Source organism: Talpa occidentalis, unplaced genomic scaffold (assembly GCF_014898055.3).
Source record: "Talpa occidentalis isolate TD23 unplaced genomic scaffold, MPIMG_talOcc4v2.1 talOcc4.13, whole genome shotgun sequence".
Lineage (NCBI taxonomy): Eukaryota > Metazoa > Chordata > Mammalia > Eulipotyphla > Talpidae > Talpa > Talpa occidentalis.
The window spans coordinates 29,851,885-29,863,934 of record NW_023601322.1 but is presented as its reverse complement, the minus strand read 5'-3'; positions in this window follow the sequence as shown (position 1 = coordinate 29,863,934).

Here is a 12,050-nt window from a genome sequence, read left to right as displayed (position 1 = left end):
AATGCCTGAGGTTACCCTGGGAGAGGCCTGGAACAAATGCACGCTAGCACCTTCAGAGGGAGCTGCCAACACTTTGATTTTAGACTTCAGGTCCCCAAACATTATACAATAGATTTGTCATTTTAAGTCACCCACTTTGTACTACAATGGTACAGCAGCATTAGGAAACAAATGCACCCATTACGTGGGTTCAACAGATTGAATGGAGACCTGGTTAAAGATCCACATTTTCAATATTCAGGTAGCAGCATGGATCCAGAAACTGAAGTGTTTTCAAATGATGGTCTTGATTCTGAAATGACTTTCATTATTATAATCACTTATTTGCAATTGTTTATTTACTGTTAACTAGGTAGTCATTCAAAAATAAACTACTTAATTGGGGATAAGGGAATTATCTTTCAAATTCAAGTATCAAAAAGGTCCTCTTTTGTAAATGCAAGTGAGGGTCAGTGAATGCCCTTATAATTAATTTCTGCAGGCGAGCTGGCCTACAAAGCTGAGTCAAAAACATCCTGCACTATCAATTGTCAATTATAGGTTTGAATAGGATCTACATGGAGGAAAACACAATTTGGAAAATTGCTCAAATTATATAACTAGATTTAATCTAATTGGTTCAGATTTTACCAAAAATGTCTGGTTTGAGTTACCTGGACCAGCTCTCTCCAGTACTTTGCTTTCTGATTCAATAAACAACTTTTCAGCTCAGCAAAAGTTTCCAGACAATCCTCTAAAAGGGAAAAAATAAAAGCAAACTTAGCTGTGTCCCCTTGCTGGCTAACAGACCCTGGTTATCAGACCTGTCCTAGGTGTGAGGGCAAGAACAGAGGCCACTGTCACAACCTGGCATGAAGGACTTTGAATGGTTTTTGCCACACTTGCTTTCAGATCAGATGACATCTGCCCAGGCTCATTTCCTCCTAGAGATAAATGCCAAGAACTCATTTTTTTCCCACTGCTGTAATGCTCCCAGGTCTAGAAACAGAATAATTAAAGTTTAAACATTCCTGCCAGTTATTGGATATTTTCCAATAAATAATGATAATTAGCAAATCAGATACACAAATAATTTGCTAATACCACAAGTAGCAATGAAAATCCTAGTAGCTATTGAGAAGTTTTACTAAAGTACAAGATGTTTTCTGTACACTTTCTCTCATCATCACAAAAACTATGCAACAAAGACATCCCCCATTTTACTAATGCAGCAGTGAATTGGAATTTAAACCCAGATCCATCAAGCTGCAAGTTCAGTCACTGAGCAACTAGCTTTACCAAGTACTGATTCCCACTACTTTCCATAACCTTGTTTATATTATCTTCAATTTTCAGAAGAACCCTCATTCACAGGTATTGCTGTAACCCCTATATTACTACTGTAGGGACTGGCATTCAGGAAGGTTAAGTGACCTGTCCACTAGTCCCCAGCTAGTGGGTTGTGGAACAGGATTCAAATTCCAAAGTGTTTCCTCCCAATAATAAAAAAATAGATCCCTTACATTGAGCACTATCCTAAGCTACTGATAACCAGCACAAATCATCCTAAAAGGCAGGAAGGCTTATCCTCATTTTCCATATGAAGAGGATGAGGTTTTCATGGGGGTGACTTGACTTTTCAGGTCACAAAGCTATCAAGAAGCAGAAGGATTTAAAGCCAGGTCTGAGGACTACAAACCCATGTTCTAGCCATGGCAGCAGGCTGCCTTTCCCAAGTCCTTTTAGTAAGTAAGCAGTGTCACTGAAACTGTAGACTAATTTTGAAGGCCCCAATTACAGCAAAGGAGAACACCTGGGATAGCACAAAGGAATGAAGAAAAACAACTTGATAATGTCGTAAGAGGAAGAAAAATATGAGCTGGGGCTGCAAAAGCCAAGATTGTATCATGGATGCACAAAACAGTAAGCATTCTCTATTTTCCAAATAATTATACTCTAATCTAGTTTGCATAAATTGAAATAACGAAATATGCATTAATGGAAACCTAGCAGGAGGAGAGAAGTATACATTGCCAAGAATGCACTAGGTATCAAATGAGAAGTCCAAAATAGGGACTTTCTGTGTGCGATATTCATTTTACTTTTTTTTTAATTTTATATATTTTTACATCATTTTTCATTTTTGCACAATGTATGCATTTTCATCGTGGTTATAGTCCCCATACAATTCCCAGCCCCCGCCCTGTTTTGATCCTTCTCTCTCCTTCCCCCCCCCCATAGTGTGTCTCTGGTTTATAGTTACTTGTTGATTTTGATTTTTACTTTATTATAATTAGTCTTTTTCCTGGTCCCTTATTTAGGTCTTTAGAGTCATCCCTGCCTATATTCTCTCTCTGCTTTCAGTGGCAGTATTCCCCTGCCTCCAACGAAAATGTTGGTTTGGCAGGAAATGAAGAGGAGGTTCCTTTTGAATTCAGAGTATTACCCCATGATTAACTCCTCCCTTGGATCAGAACCTGGGGTCCCCTGCCAAAAAGGCAAACAAAAGAATAAGTTTACAAGACAATATCCTTTCTTTAACATGTTCTAGGTTACAAAGTATTTCCATGTAGGTACATGGAAATTTGATCTTCACATCAGCCCCAGAAAATTTATGTCATAATCTTCATTTTATTGGCAATAAAACTAAAATCCAATTAAGTAACGTGTTCAAGATCATACAGTCAGTAAACACAGACTGGAATTCAGGTATTCTCTGACTAAATCTCTGGTTCCTTCCACAACAGCATTATATCCTAAATTACTTAAGAATCACCCATTTTACTGTACAATGCTGAATTTCTACAGTTACTATTGCAGTTGCTATACTATCATAATTTTCATTTATTTTATTATATAGTTTATTTTTAGACCAATTTTAGGTTCACAGTGGAGTAAAGAGCACAGATTTTCCATAGACCTCCTCCCCAAAACATCCGCTGCCTCCCTAGTATCAACATCCCCTTCCAGAGGGATACATTTGTTAAAATTTATTATCATTTTTTAACTTTAAGGAATCTTCAAATGATGAAAGCATGAGAACAAAGCATGTTCTTATTAGATAAAAGTGAAGAAGATATGCAAATAATGTTCCTACGTTTTATGAGGCTCATACAATGCTTTGGAGAATATACTAAATGTGTTCATGTAATTTCTGACATTTAATTCTCACAACTCTAAGGAAGATATTGTTAGTTTATTTTTATAACTCATGAAACTGAAGCTCACAGCAGCTAAATAATTTACCTGCACTTATAAAAAGAGATCCAGGATTCAAAATACTCCAATATCCGGACCTCCCCGGTGGCGCTGCGGTTGAGCGCTGGGCTGCGAAGCTGCCCGCTGCCCACAGCCTCTGCAGCACCGGTTCGATCACCACCGGTGAGGATCCCACATGGCGCCCAGACCTCTCCTGCTGCGACCGCTGCCCTCAGCAGTGTACTTCGGTCCTTCTGCCTGCTCTGCTCCCTGCTCTGGCTCTGGTGAATTCTCTCACCCTCCTGTGCTTCTGACTGTACCCAGGGCTTGTATAAATAAATAAATAATAAAATAAATCTTAAAAAAAAAAATACTCCAAAACCCGTAGTACTTCCCAGATATTAGGCATCAAGTGTTTGTAAATCCTCTCACTCTTCACTTAAGGTGGGATCACTCCCAGAAAAAATCCCAGGTCTGCTGACTTCCTTGGGAAGCTACCCCCGCCATTAACAATGCCCCAGCCCAGTTTGTTGTTCATTATGTAACACAGGAAAAGGGGGCAATAAACAAGGTGCTGCCAAGCAAATGGAAAATTGAAATGTAACTAAAGGGTCTTGTTAGCATTATTATGGGAACCAGTTTGAATTTCACCTTCCATAGTGCAGGCAATAATGTATTCTTTACTCTTCTGATTCTCAGAGAATCAGAAATCCTTTTGCCATCCACATGTGAACTTCAATCTCTAGCCCATGGTTGAAGTCATTTCCTTTTTCTCATAAGATTGAGTTTCAAAAATGAAGGTAAAGAAGGAGTTGAAGGAGAGGGATGGATGGGGAAGGAGGGGAAGAAGAGGAGGAACAAGGCAATTCTCAATATTCTGGGAACCAGCCTACCTAGGGCTCCTTCAGCCACAATCACATATACTTCCCGCCAGCCTCTCTATCTCATCCCTCAGTAATTACATGAAAGACCACAAAGGGTGGGTCTCCCAGTCCCATTATCTCTATTTAAATGCTCCCTAAAACTGTGGGGGGGAAGCATATATTGTTTAAAAATGAATAATGATATAAAAAATAAAAAAGAATAAAAAAGAAAAATAATAATAAAAAATAGAGGCTTGGAAAAAAAAAAATAATAAACCCTCCCTAAAACACCTTCCATACCTTCAGCCAGGCCTGAATGATCAGAGAAATTAAGGAACATGTCTAACAGACCTTTAATTTCTATAACCTCAAAGTAATTACTACTAATATACTACTGCAATATTGTTCTACTAATAGCGATGATACAATTAAAACAATGGTAATAATTATTTATGTCTGGTGCTTTATATATTTAATCCCCTCTAAAACCTTATAATGAAAGGTCCACAATCCACATTCATAATTCCAAGATGCAAAAAGTTCTGAAAACGCAAGTGCTTTTTCCTAAATGCACATCAAACTCTTTTGGCGGAAAAATCTAACCTGAAGCAACACTGGGTGGTTACAGTATTTCTTTATCATTTAATATGAACATTCATACATTTTGCTACAAAATGGGTTAGTGTGTTGGATTTGGAGATACTTACCATGCTCTGCTGAACTGTAACACACTATGTAATGGAAAATATATACATGTTTTTAAAATCCAAAAATATATGAATCCTAAAACACACCTAGCCACAAAGATTTCAGATATCCCCACTTTTAGGATAAATAAGAGTCACAAAGAATACCACTATATTACATTGTTCTTCTGGGTCATCAGCGCCCTTTTACTAATTTAATAGTCAATGTTCAATTATTTTTAATTCAGTATAACTCTTATGTCTACATATAATTAATCATCATATTTATATGGATCATTTCAATGTGTACCCCCATCCAAACTATTTTAAGTGCTCTGGTTTGTGGTTGATCTGAGAGAGCTAAGCTTGTATTTATCACCTCTTTTTACCCTACCCAGTCTTTAATGAGGAAAATTCCAAAAATCCCTAAGAATAATGATTTACTACGTACCAGGTAAGTGCTTTACATGACACCTTTAAGCCTCACAATAGCATATAGAGGTAGGAACTGGGCATATGGAGCCAAAGCATATTGTCTGTCTAGTAAAGGTGGCAGAGCCTGGATATGAATCTCAGCAGAAACCAAACAAAGGCCTTTTTCTACATAGTACTTATAGGGAGGGATAGGAGCAGAAGGTATGTACATAAAACAAATAAGTATATTAAAAGGTTGATGTATCCTATAAAGAGGAACAAAACCTGAGTTCCTAACCACTGCACTATACTGTCTCTCAGTGAAAGAAATGCCAGGTCTATGTCTGAAGGGTGAAAAAGAAGAGAAAATTTAGGATAAATAAATTGAGTCGTGAACTTCATAATCAAAGTGACACAAATACATTTCTTTTTTTTTTACGTTTCATTTTTTTAAGAAAACATAAGAACCTCTTCTTTCAAGCATCATGAAATAACAAGTATTAGATTTACTCTTCTGCCTGAAAGGTTGAGAAAAAAAGTAAAATACAGAAAAATATATATGAAACAATGGTTTTTAAGATTCTAGATATCAAACAGTGAAGTACAGTGATTCCTGAGAAACAAGAAACAAATGAGGGGGGACCCCTATGATTTATCCAGCTTACTGACTTGATAGGAATTCCAGGCCCTGGTGCCTGGAATTTCAGGGAAACTCAAGTAGAATCCATTGTGTGATCCCCCTAAATCAATACTTAAAGGGAAATATAAAATCAGTTGTCTGTAATAAAAAAGGAGAAAGGTCTCAAGTCAATGACCTCATTTTCTACCTTAAGAAACTAAAAACAAAGAGCAAATTAACCCCACAGTGAATTGAATGAAGGAAAAAAGATGAGAGCTGAAATTAATGAAATAGAAAATGGAACAATAATAAAGAAAAATTGCTGAAACCAAAACCTATTTCTTTGAGAAAACCAACAAATCTCTAGCCAGACTGATGAGGAAAAAGAGAGAAAAAGAGGGAGAAGAATCAAATTTCCACCAGGAATATAAAGGCCCAGTAGTGAAATTTGCGTGGTGGTCTAGACACTAGGCAGATGATCGAAGTATCACTAACATCAAGGCTGGCTGGCCTGAGCTCTTAACAGGGGTCCCTTACTTTCCCCAAAGAGTCATCCTAGCCTGTGTTCCTGCCACTGCACCAGACTGCCTTTTCTCTAAAGTTTTATCCTAAATCCTGGGGTGTAAGCTCACAGGAAAGGAACAAGTTGCAATGACAGGAAAATCCATAGCTCTCCCATATTAAAGCAAGCACCAAGCAGTCTATGAGAACCATGTCTGCTTTCTGCTTTTAAGTCATTTGGTTCACGCAAGGGAACCACCTATGAGCATATACAAGTTGGACAACTCACAAGGAATCTCCCATTATACCTCCTCCTCCAGACCAGATCTCTCTACTCTGAGCTCAACTATCTGATGGCCCCAGATTCCCACAGACATCAAATGGAAAGCATCACCATTCCAAACAGTGCTACATTCCCTGATCCCAAGCAACAAAACTATCACCACCAGGTGGCCATGCAGGAAAAAAGCCTTGTCCTTGACACCTCAACTCAGTCATCCCCAGCTTGAAACCTTGCCCTGATGCCAACTCTTTTTTGTCACTCAACACCATCTCCTCTTCCAAGAAACCTGTCCCAGATTCTAAAGAGTTGAAAGGCTCCTCTCTTGGTTTCCCATGACTTGTGATGGCACTCTAGACCCTAAATAACTTTAGATACTGGACCATGTCTTACTACCCTACTATCTTTTATTTATTATCTATTCATCTTCAACATCTCTCTCCCTGAATCTAAGTTCCATATTGAAGGGGATTTTTTTATCCTTTTTTTTTTTTAAGATTTATTTATTTATACAAGCACTAGGTACAGTCAGAAGCGCGGGAGGGTGAGAGAATTCACCAGAGCCAGAGTGAGAGCAGAACAGGCAGAAGGACCGAAGTACACTGCTGAGGGGAGCAGCCGGCGGCAGAAGAGGTCTGCAAGCCATGTGGGACCCTCGCCAGCACCCAGGGATAGAACCGGTGCTGCAGAGGCTGCGGACAGCTTCACAACCCAGCACTCAACTGCTGCGCCACCAGGAGAGGCCCATCTCTTTTTTTTTTTAAATAGAAGTAACATTGCATTATAATGCTATATAAGTTTCAGGTGTTCATCCTTGAGCATCATGTGTATATACTACATGACGTTTACTGCAAAAGCTCCAAATCTATCCTTCACCATAGACAAAAGGGATTTTTGACTGTTTACTCCTGTAACCCAAGTGCATGGAATAGTTCCTGGTATTCAGTGGCACTTAATAAATACAAAATAATGATGAGCCTCTTCAGCTTGCCAAGGCATTTTCTAGGCAGTGATCCTCCTAGTTTCCCTGGTAATGAAGTTTCCCTGCTGTGCCTCCCACCACCCCTCCCCAACCTCCAGAGAGCCCCCCAGGGCACTCTGCTCATTTGCTAGAACAACGGTTTATTTGAAGGCAACTGCTGAGGCAGAGCCAGCTACCAAAGGAAACACTTCCCATGCAACATCTGGAAAACTCACTTAGGAAGTGTTTCAGCTCTCATGTGCCAGGAAAAGTAACTTTTTCACATTTTACAAAGTAGCCAATAAAATACTATTTTCAAAATGCATTTAATGAGGAAGAAGATGGTGTTTAAAAATTCAAATGCTTATAAAAACATAACTTTATAAAACAGTTTCAGGAAATACTAAATTTGGGGTTATTTTTCTAAGTCAGTGATAGAGAAAATCATCTTTATTTTTATAATAAATCAAGATTAAGGACTATGTGTAGTCAGCAAAATTATGTTGTTATCTTTTTTAAAAAAAATTCACATGAAGTATTTAAAAAGTCACTAAAGTGATCGATCATGACTGCTTACATAAAATGTTAATGTTTTTATGCACTTACCATATGACAGACACTTTAGGTATGCCGTGTTGTGTAATTCTTACTACTCTGGGAAATCGATGTGATTAGACCCATTTCAGAGTAGGAACGACTCCAAATCAGAGCAATGAAGTAATTGCTGTAACATTTTGTTTCTTAGCAAAAAGAAAGAAATCTGAAATTACTATGGAAAAATGATAAGACTTGGCAAAGTTAAATGGTGAGTAAACAGACGTTATTGTATATACTTTGTGAGCTTGAGATATTTCATAATAAAAATGAAATCATTAGATGATGGCAATAATTTGCCAGTATTACAGTGCTAATTAAGGGCAGAACCCAGACTCAAATACACATCTGTTTGATTTAAAAATCCATGTTTTCCCCACAATAATGTGTTGCCTCTGCAATGTGGAAACTATTACATATGTTTAAACTAGTATATAACCAGGCTGGAAATCCTGCAAGGTAGGTATAACTCCCCATTAAAGAGAATAATCATAAGAAGGAATAACAATACCAATATCACAATAATTTTGGAATTGTTTTTTTCCTCCAAAATCTTTGAGGTTATTCAGTAACCCTAGACCAGGAGATTATGAAAATTATCACCTATTCCCAGTAGTATCTTGGGATAGAGCACATAAATTTAGAACCTGCCTCCTTTCTTACAGTTCAAGACATAATTTTTTAAAGGTGCATTAAACTCAGGAGATGTTATGGACAAAGAAAGAAAAGTGAGTGAACCAACAGGAGTAGGTAGCAGACGGAAACAACAAGCTAGTTTCAAAAGAGGAATGAAGAATCCTGAGACTCAAAGAATAAGAGGAGAGAGTGAGGGCCTCCCTGGTGACGCAAGGGGTTAAGACGCAAGCTACAAAGTTTTCCACAGCCACTGCAGCATGAGTTCGATCCCCAGCCAGGGAGGTACCCACATGGCACAGTAGACCTCTACTGTCTCACCCGCTGCTCCCCTCAGCAGTGTGTTTCAGTCAGTTTGCCTGTTCTGCTCCCCACTCTGTCTCTGATGAATCCTCTCACTCCCCTCCACACCTCTGGCCTGTACCCCAATTCTTGTATGCATAAATAAATAAATGTTTAAAAAAAAGGAGAGAGTGAGAAAGAAAGGGTCCTATTTAAAAAGGAGGTATAAAAAGAAACAGGAGATACTATGGAATCTGGAGATGATGAAAGATAAGAGAGAAAGTAAAAGGAATACAGAACAAGAAAAACAAAAAGTTAAAGAGAGGGACAAAGAAATAGTGGGGTAAAATGAGTGACATAAAGAAGGCAGATGCAACCTTCTAGTTATTTCATAAATTAGTTCCATGTCCCGCCATGTGGGTTTTCCCTCCCTTTCCTGACATTAACAGGATCAGCAACTTTGAGCGATATATTTTGCAATAGCAGGGTAATAAATTGAAAGCATCAGTGAGCACACAGACCCCTCACAATGAAAATTTAGTACTGAGGAATGCAAATTAAATTCCGACATGACATAATACTTAGAAATGTGGTGCGTGGCACTGAAACATGTTGCTCTGGAACCATTTTCAGTTCTGCAGGGAGCCTCTAGACCACAAGCTGCTGTTACAGATTTTCTTTCTCTCCCCCCTTAGTCCACCAAGCTGTAGACTGGAACCTGACTCCATCTTTACTACTAACAAGTAGGAAGACTCTCCATGAACAGACCCGGGACCCACCCCACACCTGCCAGCACCTTCAGCCTGCACGGTGGGCTGAGGAGGCAGCAGCAGCTTGCACCAGGAAAAGGGTACATTCTTCTAAATGTTTTTTTCTCCTTCTCAGGGAACTTTTAAAATCAAATTCACACCATGCAAACAATGTTAGAGACTTTAAAACCTGCATCTTATAATCAATTTTTTGCAGATTCAATTGGTTCCTTTTAGTAGATAAACATTTCTTTCTAAAAAAAGGTAGAGGCTAAAAACCATCGAGTTTATTGTCCAAGTAAACATCTTTTCTTCTTCACATGGAGGTTAGGTTTTTTAAATGCCATTTCGCTGTTTATAGAGAAGTTTTAGTTTAATTCCAGTTAGGTTATTTCAGTAAGAACTTAGGTGTATGGGGCCTCCCTGATAGCCTAGGGGTTAAGTCTCAGCACTATCACCACTATAGCCTGACTTCAACCCCCGGACAGGGAGCGAACCCACTTATGTTGCCGCAGACATCTACCGTTTGGCCTGCTGCTCTCCTTAGCAGTGTATTTCAGTAGATCTACCTGTTCAGCTCCCCACTCTGTCTCTGGTGAATTCTTTTACCCCCTGGACCTCTGGCCAACAACCCAGTTCTTCTATGCAAAAATAAAAAATAATTTAAAAAAGAACTTAGGTGTGATCTTAATATTCAGAGCGCCATTTAAGTGAAGTTGGGAGGCTAGAAAGGCCGTGCATAAATCAGCAAAACCACAGGACCTAATATGCTTTGCATCTTCCATGAGAAAGGATGCTGTTTCCCCAAGGTATAACTGAGAGGAAGGTCCTCCAGAAGACCTTAGTTAGGGAGGTGTTGGATTTGGCCAGGTGCAGGTGAAGAGCCCCTCTCCTGTCCATTCTCCTTTCTACCAAATAAACCCTGTTAGTTAAAGTTGGAAAACTGATTGTTCTTTTGTTTGAGTTCAACATAGGTTAAATACTTAATGAGTTCCTACTTAATCAAGGCACTATAGGCAATCATGACAATACCATAAATAAAGCATCAGGCCCACGCCAGATGGCCTACTAAAGTAAAAGTCATCTTTACATAGGCAGTTCCTAAGGAAAAGAACCTGAACAGAACCACAAGCACAGCTCAGCACCTCTGCCATTATTTCAACTTTCTACAGCTGAGGATCACCAACCTCACACCAGGGCCCTGGGAATTACCCTAAGCAATACCATCACCACCATCTTCTCTCCCTATCCCCTTCCTTCTTCTCTCTGCTGTCCATCAGCACTGCAGCAACTCCCAAAGAGGGGCTTAGGGACTGACTCAGCCTCCCCGCTTGCACAGGGGCTGCCTGCCTTCCCCCATGTGGGATATGGGGGATATCCTGTCACTCAAGTCCGAAGAGCTGTCCTCCTACCACAGCTTCAGAGATGAGTGGAGCCTGGCCAAGGACTCAAAATGCCAGGTTTGAATCTTAATTCCTCTACCTAGTAATTGTGCGGCTAAGGACAATTTATCTCATGGATCATCTATGTCTTTATCCTTAAAACAAGGACAAAATCTGCTCTACCATCTTCATAGGATTGCTGTGAAGATTGTATAAGGCTACTATATGGGAAAGCATTTTCTATGTGCTAAAGTGATGTACTTATTTAGGAATAGCCTTTTAGAGATATAAAGTAGTAAGCAGGGGCCCACTGCACTATAAATTATTATAATTTTATAATTATAAATCATAGTGCAGTGGAAGGGTGTAGGGTAAGGTACAAGTAGCAGGCTTTTCTGCCCTCCCGCCATTAGGATGGATGATGGAACCCTGTGATCCCAAATGCATGCCTGATGGCGGGCACCTGGAGTAGGGTGTGGGCATAGGTAGATGGGATTCACCTGGGCTAAGACTGGGCTTTTAAGGGTGGCATCACGGGGACGCCAGCAGAAGCCGAGAGAAGAGAAGCAGCAGGAGCAGAAGCCAAGAGAAGAGAAGCAGAGAGATATTCCAGAGAGCCCAGATCAAGTGAGGATTTGCTGGGGGCTGGGAGGACTGCCAGCCTCCCGGCCCCCCCAGTCTCCTGCCTGCCATATGCCTGGTAAATCTAAAGAAAAGACCTGCAAAAGCCACTGAGGATTCTGACTCCTCCTTTACCCGGTCTGCTGGATCAGAAAACCTGCACTGTGTCCATTCCTGCCTCTACAAAGGGTCATGACCTAAAAGTCAAGAGATGTGGACCCAGTCCTGGGTAACCCTAAATAAGTCACTTAACTTCTCTGATCCTTTGTATGATTTTGTTTTTATTGA